This window comes from Nematolebias whitei, chromosome 19, assembly GCF_014905685.2.
Source record: "Nematolebias whitei isolate Nwh7 chromosome 19, NemWhi1, whole genome shotgun sequence".
Classification (NCBI taxonomy): domain Eukaryota; kingdom Metazoa; phylum Chordata; class Actinopteri; order Cyprinodontiformes; family Rivulidae; genus Nematolebias; species Nematolebias whitei.
The window spans coordinates 20,140,889-20,149,545 of record NC_056516.1 but is presented as its reverse complement, the minus strand read 5'-3'; the positions used below and the strand labels follow the sequence as shown (position 1 = coordinate 20,149,545).

General features: G+C 36.6%; 1 protein-coding gene across 1 annotated transcript in view; it reads right to left on the bottom strand.

Annotated features, from left to right (window-relative positions):
* The window catches only part of LOC119426096 (adhesion G protein-coupled receptor B2), a 121,935-nt gene that overhangs the window by 5,662 nt on the left and 107,616 nt on the right, over positions 1 to 8,657 (bottom strand). The window lies entirely within an intron of this gene.

Below are 8,657 nucleotides of genomic sequence, written 5' to 3'. Positions count from 1 at the left end.
GTGTATGTATATATATATGTATATATACATATATATATACATACACTTACTTTATATACAATTCAAAGAATACTTCAGAATCATTTCAAACTACATAATGAGCTACCAGCTACAGGTTTTGCCGTGACTGAGATATATCTAACCCACACATCATCTAACACCAAATGGACAGAGCTCAAAACACCAGTAAAAACAAAAATATTTAAGAATTTCCATGTGCAGAAAAGTTTTTTTTTTTTTTGTACAAAAAAACAGTATCAATATTCTGATATGCACATCTGTCCTAAGGAATTCATAGTTTGCATGTTATTATATAAGTTACAATATATGGAATATTTAGCGTTTCTAAATATTTATTTATTTTATTAATTTTTATCTCTATAACGTTAAATAATGAAAACAGATCTCTGTGTGTACAGTATTCGTGTGGTTCTCTGAGAAGTGGAAGAACTGTCTGTTCTCCTTGGTAATGTTATCAATCACGATGTGTGTAACTTCTACAAACTCACAATTACTGACAGTGCTTAGAATGAATCTGAGCTACAGTAGTCCCTCGCTCTATCGCGGTTTGTGAACGTACAGTTCAAAATATTGTACAAAAATAATAATTATTATTATAAAAAAATGTGCAGGACACAAGATTGTCAAATGTAATATTACTCACATGATTGGGACAGTACAGGATTCAGAAATGTACAGTAAAAAGTTATTAAAAAAATAGAATACTTCGTACAGGTGCTGCAATTTAGTAATTTTCTCTCTATAAGCCTCTACTGTATTCAAGCTCATAACAACCACAGTTCCCCAAAGCCAACAGGGCCCCGCCAAGAAGCCACGTTTCTTTCTGCTGAAAAACTAGAGGTAAAGTTTTGATCTGATCTGAGCGGATGCAGTCAAGCTGCACGGAACCCACTGAACCGGACCAGGACTGGAGCAGAACCAGACCTCCAGATCCATCGGTGAATTTTGAGAGCTGCTAACCCGTCCATGTGGACCTCTGAGTGGGGACGTGTGCCCAAGGTTCAGCAATCCATCTGGAGGTCACCGGGACTTTTTTTCATGTCTTTCAAATGGCCGACGAGGACCTCCACGCTGGTAAGTACAATTTAGAAGTTACAGTACATATAGGTATGTTGTTAAAATTACTAGGTTTAAGAGTTTAGAAAAGTGAGTATGTGCTTTGTTGCTGCAGGGTAGGTCTGCAGAAACAGAACTGAGTTGGACCAGAACAGAGTCAGACCAGAACCGAGAGCTGTTGCTGCTCTGTGGAGCTGGTAAGTAAAATATAGTAGCTAAATATACAATAATGTATGTATGTTGTTAAAAAAAGAATTTAGAACATTGCAAGAGTGTGGGAAGGGTTCATAAAGCCTTTATATGCATGTATATATAAATAATAAAATAAATATAACATAGCTTATTTGAAGAATTTCACTTAGTGCGGGGGGTTCAGAATCAAACCCCCGCAATAAACGAGGGTCTGCTATGGTATATGGACTGCATTTATATCGCGCCTTTCTATCTTATCAAGATACTCAAAGTGCTTTACTACAACCTGTGCCCTCATTTACCCATTCATACAGCACTCTGCAAGATCTCTACAAAGCTAATTAAACAAATCATTGTAAAGAGACTAATCAGAGCTTTATCACATTCATACACCGATGGGACACACATCGGAGGCAATGAGGGATTCAGCGTCTTGCCCAGGGACACTTTGGCATGTGACTGCTGGTGGCTTCAAACCCCCAACTCTTGCATTGGAGGACGACTGCTCTAACCACTCAGCCACATCCACCCTGTATTTTTTTTTGTTTTTACTGTATTGTGAATGGCACACGCAGGAAAGTAAGCCTGAAATGTAACAACTCAAATTGCATAATGAAGAAATACAAAAAGGCAAAACAAGAGTTATGCAGCAGGCTGCAGAAATGAACAACTCTAGCAGTTTGCTACGCTAAGAATTAAATGAAATAAAGCCTAATGAGCACCAAAAATTATATAATAGTCATGATGTACTGTGTGTTTTTCAGTTTTGGATAGTGGAGTTAAGATCTTAAAGATAATTCTGCATTGGGCTGTGAGTCAGGAAATTTCAAACCACAGCAAATGGCTTTCAGGCAGGGCTTTAAATAATTTGGACACTCTGGTTGTGCTGCCTTCTTTAAAGTGACAACTGTGTATGTCTGATCTTTAACAAAAAGTTATTAGATACAATATTCTATGTATTCTGCCAACAAAAACAGCAGGAACTGTTTTGTTGTGATTAAATAAAAATACACCTTTTTATTCATAGAAGCAAAGATAATGAAAAGAGCATTTCAGGTTGAAAAGAACTAATGTCCAGAAGCTGATTGTTATTTCAAAATGTCAACCTCATTAAATGTGGACAATATATATATTGCTTTGAGAGTGGCATCCACATTTCAAACACCCTGAGAAACTGGGTAAAATTATGTTTGTTTGTTTGTCGTTTGTTTTTTTTAAGTGTGGCATTATTTAACCAACTGTATAAAATATTTCCCTTTACAGATGGAACAACCGATTCATGTCCCTATGACAAACATGTATTGAAATAAATAATATTATAATTTTAATAAAATAAAATTGTGAATATTTTTACTTTGTTAAAAGACCCTGGATCTCCCACCTGTAACAATTTATAAATAATAGTTCACAAAATAAAATTCTTCAAGTAAGAAAAATTCCATATAAAGTCCCCCCCCCCCATTAAGTGAACCAAATTTATCACATTTAATGGTTTGCAAAATAAATAGATAAATAATTAAATTATTGCACAAACAACTCAAGATCCATCAACGATTTATTTTTGCTGTATTGTTGTGGTCATTTGGGACCAAAGGCATATTCTAATAATTATACTTGCAAAGGATAGGTGTTTTTGAACTTCTGAAAACAGGCTGAGGCAGCTGTGATACAGACAATTTTACACAAATTTACGTAAGTGCCTCAATGAACCACGTTGAACCGAACATTCACTTCAGAGCATCTCCCCCTCGCTAAACAACCCCACCCCCACACTAGAACAACAACAAAAAATTTAAAAAAGACAAATATATATATATATATATATATATATATAGATTGGTTATTAATTATTTCTATATACACACCTTACTAAATAAAAAAAGCACTTAGTATGTGGTAATTTCTCAGACATGAAGTGATTAATAACCAATCCATCACACTCTCCATCTGATTACAATCAGTGAAGATAAAAAAAATAATTATTATTATTAGAATGTATCATTAACAAACCAGACACCACCTTTCTTATTAAAATGTCTGACGTTTTAATGTCTTTATCTCTATTGCCATAGTTATTTAATGTTGAACCCAATTGTTTGATAACGCATGAAGCCATTAACAAATACATTTAAAAAAAATCACTGAAATGAGTAATATTTCATCAAGTTTATGCTCTTAGTCTTTTTTTTTTTCCTCTATGGTTACTTGAGGTACAACTATTAAACATGCTCAGATGCAGTTCTTATTCAGAAATATAATTTAAGTTGTATAAACTATAATTGGTTTGGTTGTTGTCTCATCTTAGATTCTCTTTCTGCTTTTTCCTCCTTCTGATCTCTTATCTACAACTATTTTTTGTTGAAGGATTGTTCTTCTATTCCTGTTCCATTCTTTGTTAAGAGACTGGTAAATTAAGACTTTGTCTCTATCACTGTTGAGTCCTATTCCACTTCATCCCAATAAAGAAGTTTTAGTTGGACAGTTTGGAACTTACTGGAAGAACATCCTGTGCTACCTCGACAGATGAATCAGATGGAACTGTACAAGAAACCTATTGCTGTTCTCAACAAAGTATAGACCCAATCTAAAGAATAAAAAAAAAAAGGAAGTGATTGTCCTGTCAGTGATCTGAATTAAGCCAATACTGGACAAAACTTACAAATCTGATCTTTGAGCTTTGCTAAGTTACAACTCAATAGTTGTGTAAAAGTAGAAATAAAGCCCATGACTGACCATAAATAATAGAGAAAACGTTGGGGATGCTCTGGAGAGGGAATTAAAAATTACAGAGAGGATTAAAGCAGTTGATTTTACCAGTTGATGATTAAAGCAGTTGATTTTACCAGTTGAGGATTAAAGCAGATGATTTTACCAGTTGAGTATCAAAGCAGTTGATTTTACCAGTTGATGATTAAAGCAGTTGATTTTACCATTTGAGGATTAAAGCAGATGATTTTACCAGTTGAGTATTAAAGCAGATGCTTTTACCAGTTAAAACAGAGAACGATTGTAGTTTGTTCTTGCTGTTTAGGGTTAACGAGGAAAAGGAGGGACAGCGGATGTCAACAGCAATCTACCTGTGACCCTTTTTTAAATGTTAGACTAGATAAAATAACTTATGTGATGTTTTCACAAGTTTTGTAACCTTTGGAAAAATGCAGTTTATACATTAACTTCATTGCAAAACAAAAAGAAACCAGACTAAATTTAAAATCCTAATGAGTTTCAAAACAATAATCCAGTGCTCATTATGGTTGACTAATACCAGTGCTGGTCATAGCTAACTAAAAGGTTAGCTTCTCTAACCTCTAATCTGCTCACTAAAACAATAGCTTTGCCAAGACTAAATGTAAAAATAAATAGCAGAAGCTAACACTGACAACTGATAACTTTTATCAGATGCTGTTGATGAGACTGTAAGACTCTAATGTGACAACGTTGTAAGTGGATACAACTCAAAACGGCTGATGAATCCCAAGTAAAACGTCCATGTCCCATTCAGGGGTGAGCTTTCAGAAATTAATCCGGTCCATCAGAACCAAAGAGGTGGAGCAGAACTTCGCTGTGCTGAATCAGAGTGATGCATTCAATGTGTTGGTAGTCTTCTTCATGTCATTTACTATAATGAATTAACTCACTTTAGCAATCCTCTTTGTGGTTAACTATTTTTTTAAAAATTAACTACAAAGTTGCTGTGTGTCATCATCAATCCTCTCTTGGTAATAATAAATATCTTTATTGTTGTCTAATGCCACGAACAGACGGTCAAAACAAATGTCATCAGTTCATCATTTGATACAGAGCTCCCCCACACCATGGGAGACAGGAAATGAGTGCCACTGTAGCAGGAGTGCATAGCCTTTCGACTTGTGCTTCTGCTAATTTAGTTCTTATGATTAAACATTATTATCACAAACAGACACATTTGTATGCCACATAGCAAAGATGGGGCAAATGTGTGAGAGAGTCACATCCCAGAGAGACTTAGTGCAAATGATGCTGCGTAACCTTGCAAGAATTATGTGTACAATGGTTGTTTACAATGTTTCAGAGTTTGGCATTTTTTTATTTATTTTTTTCTTGCTAATGTTCTGTTAAGAATTGGTTTGGCTTTTACAGTAACATTTATATTATTTTCTGTAAACTAACACCATTAGACCGAGTTTGTCCTGGATATGTATAAGTGGGAAAGCACTGGAAGGGCAAAAGATAGTACCCTTACTTACGGTTGACATCATCTGGTGATGCTTACCTTTGATCGCTTAGCATAACATTCCGTTGTTTCAATGAGTTACAGCGTTTAAAATGAAAACCAACCAACCATAAAAATACATGCATAAAAAAAATCAGATATAACATAAGAAAAATGTTAATGCAATATTTCTAAAATCTAGGCCTGTGCACACAACATGCTGCATGTGATTATTATTATCCTGTAAGAGAAGGCCATGCATTCATGCATCGGTGACAAAGAAAATAAAATTAAAAAAAAAGATGGTGCATCATGGTAATGGGGATGGTACTAACCAGGGCAAACTGCTATGTTGCAGAGTTTGGTCTGAATCTCGGGCCGTCCACAGGGCCCGGCCTCGCCTCCATCCATACATTTCCTGGTTCGAGTCCTGGAGCCCCGCCCACATGTCACAGAGCAAAGACTCCATGATGACCACTCCTCCCACTGCCCATGCACTGCAAATACCCATAAATAGCACAGATACACACACAAATGGGGATGAGGAATGACAAAGGAAGGGAGAGAGGAGGGTAGAGCATCCCATGGCAGGCAAAAGGGTTAGAGAACGGAGAAAACGAGAGATTTTATGAGTACGAGCACATTCCTTAAAATACCTGATGGAGGTGGCCTTCTGACCTCCAGGTTAAACTCCAATTACAAAGGAACAAGCTCAGAGCATGAAATTGCACTTGCGTGTTATTACATGAATGAAAATGGAGGTTAAGAATGGACAGCAGTATCTGACGTTATGCGGTTATAAATCTTGAGTTAAAGCAAAGTGGGGAAAAAAAAGACTTTCTTGAAAATCATAAAAATCTTCAGTCATTCCAGCATTAAAATTCAACTTCTATTATTTTTTCTTCCTCTCTTCTCATTGTTCTTTTTTTTATTTTTTTATAGCATCTCATTTTAACAGCAACTGCAGTTGAATTATATCAAAACTGAATAAATGAGCACAAGAGGGGGTAGAGAAGAACTATGCATATGCTGCTAGACTCAGTGAAACTTTTTTTTTTTTTTTTTTTGCGAGATTTTATCTTCTTCATCTTTGTTTTTGCTTTGTGGACTACTAGCTACTGGATTATTAGCAGTTTATTGCATGCAAGAAAACACACACATGCATACATTTTAACTGTTACATCAAACAAGTATATCTGACCAGCAAATAATAGCGAATAATAGTTTGCATATTAATATTAGAGATTAAAGAACAGCGACGTGCAGTCAGGGGAGGCAGTGCCGTGCCTGTTATTATGACAAGTAAAATACTAACAAGAGAAAATACATTTGACTACTTGACTGTTTTATAAAACTGTTTTCTGAATTATTTCAACACTTCAATGGTCAAAATTGCAGAACGTACCCACTGCCTGTTCAAACATGGAATAAATGTGGTGAAATGCAGTGTAACGTTAGGGCTCACCTCTGGAGCCGCTGTGTCATATACAATAAATGAAGTAGACAGTTGGTGCATGCCCATTGCTGTCTCATTTTATACCGCCAATATACATGTTTGATTACACATGCTGATGTTCTACAGTCTGTTTAATATATCGAATGAATGCGTGTGACATATATATATATATATATATATATTTTTTTTTTTTATATTCAATCATTCATTCAACATTTTTTTTATACAGGTTAGTCTCATTGAGCCTCGGGGACTCATTTACAAAAGAGACATGTAAATTATATCCTATGCTATAAATGTACAGTTAAAATACACATGGTGAGGCAGAAAGTACTGTGCCACACCAATAGGGAGCAGTGCTGCCCCATAGGGACAATGAGCAGGTGCAGTCGCTGTATGTTCATCTGTTACGCAGAGGGGCGGGGTGTAGCAAATCAGTACACTTGTTTAACTTGGTTTAGACAAACTGGAAGATTATATCTCAAAATTAAAGGACTTTTCTAAATTTGATTTTCAAATGGGGCAGCACGGTGATGCAACTGAGAGCTGCTGCCTCTCAGCGAGGTTTATGGTCCTCAGGTCCCCGGTTCAAATCCCGGTCCGGGTGCCTTTCTGGGTGGAGTTTGCATGTTCTCTCCGTGCATGCATGGGTTTTCTCCGGGTGCTCTGGTTTCCTCCCACAGACCAAAAACATGCATATTAGACTGATTGTTAACTCTAAATTGTCCCTAGGTGTGAGTGAGAGCGTGAATGGTTGTTCGTCTCGTTTGTCTCTGTGCGGCCCTGTGATGGACTTGCGACCCGTCCAGGGTGTACCCCGCCCCTCGCACAATGATTGCTGCACATGGGCACCAGCGCCCCCCGTGACCCAAAATGGAAGAAGTGCATAAAAATTAATGGATGGATGGATTTTGCACCGTGTGTGAAGCCCACAAGTGGAAGGGAAAGCTCCCTCCTGCAGCCGATCAGCTGATTTCCTCCTCTGCCAGGCACACACATTTCTTCTGCTGCAGCACCATTGAGAAGGGTTAAATTTGCTGTCCAGATGCACAACTTTTGTCTTCCAACTTAAAATTCAAAGTTTGTCACATCGTAAAAACCATCACAATCACAAAATATAAAAGTGTTAAAAGTGATTTTTTTATTATTATTTTAGAACTTCTATGTTCAGTTGTTGACGTGTAATTGAAGTATATTTCTGCTCCGTGCTGCAGAGCTGAAGCTGTGTGACATCCCTTTGATGTCCTGCTGCACTTTTCTTCTCTGCAATTTAAATTTAAATACTGTAACATTTTAATTAGACAACCCACACTGTATGGATTGTTTGTTTAAAAAAATTACAGTATTTAAATTGTTTATTTTAAGAGGGAGATAGGGAGTAACAGGTGATGAGTGAGTGCAATTACAGCCTGGCACATGCCATGACAAAGTTTACTGAACTTGAACTTGGACTACTGTATCTCTATTTCACAGTTTTCACTTATCGCGGGTGGGCATGGTCACAAACAACTGCGATAAATGAGGGACTGCTGTAGAGATATGTGTCAAAATGACTCAATGGCAAACATATTGATTCAGATGGCCACTTGTCTTGAGCTTGGTTCTACTGGAGGTTTCTTCTTCATGAGGGAGTTTTTCCTTTCCACTGTTGCCTTCATGCTTGCTCAAGATGAGAGTCTGCAATGAAGTTTCTGTAAACGAAGCATTCTGCTCCTCAGATAAATAATGCTATTAACTTAC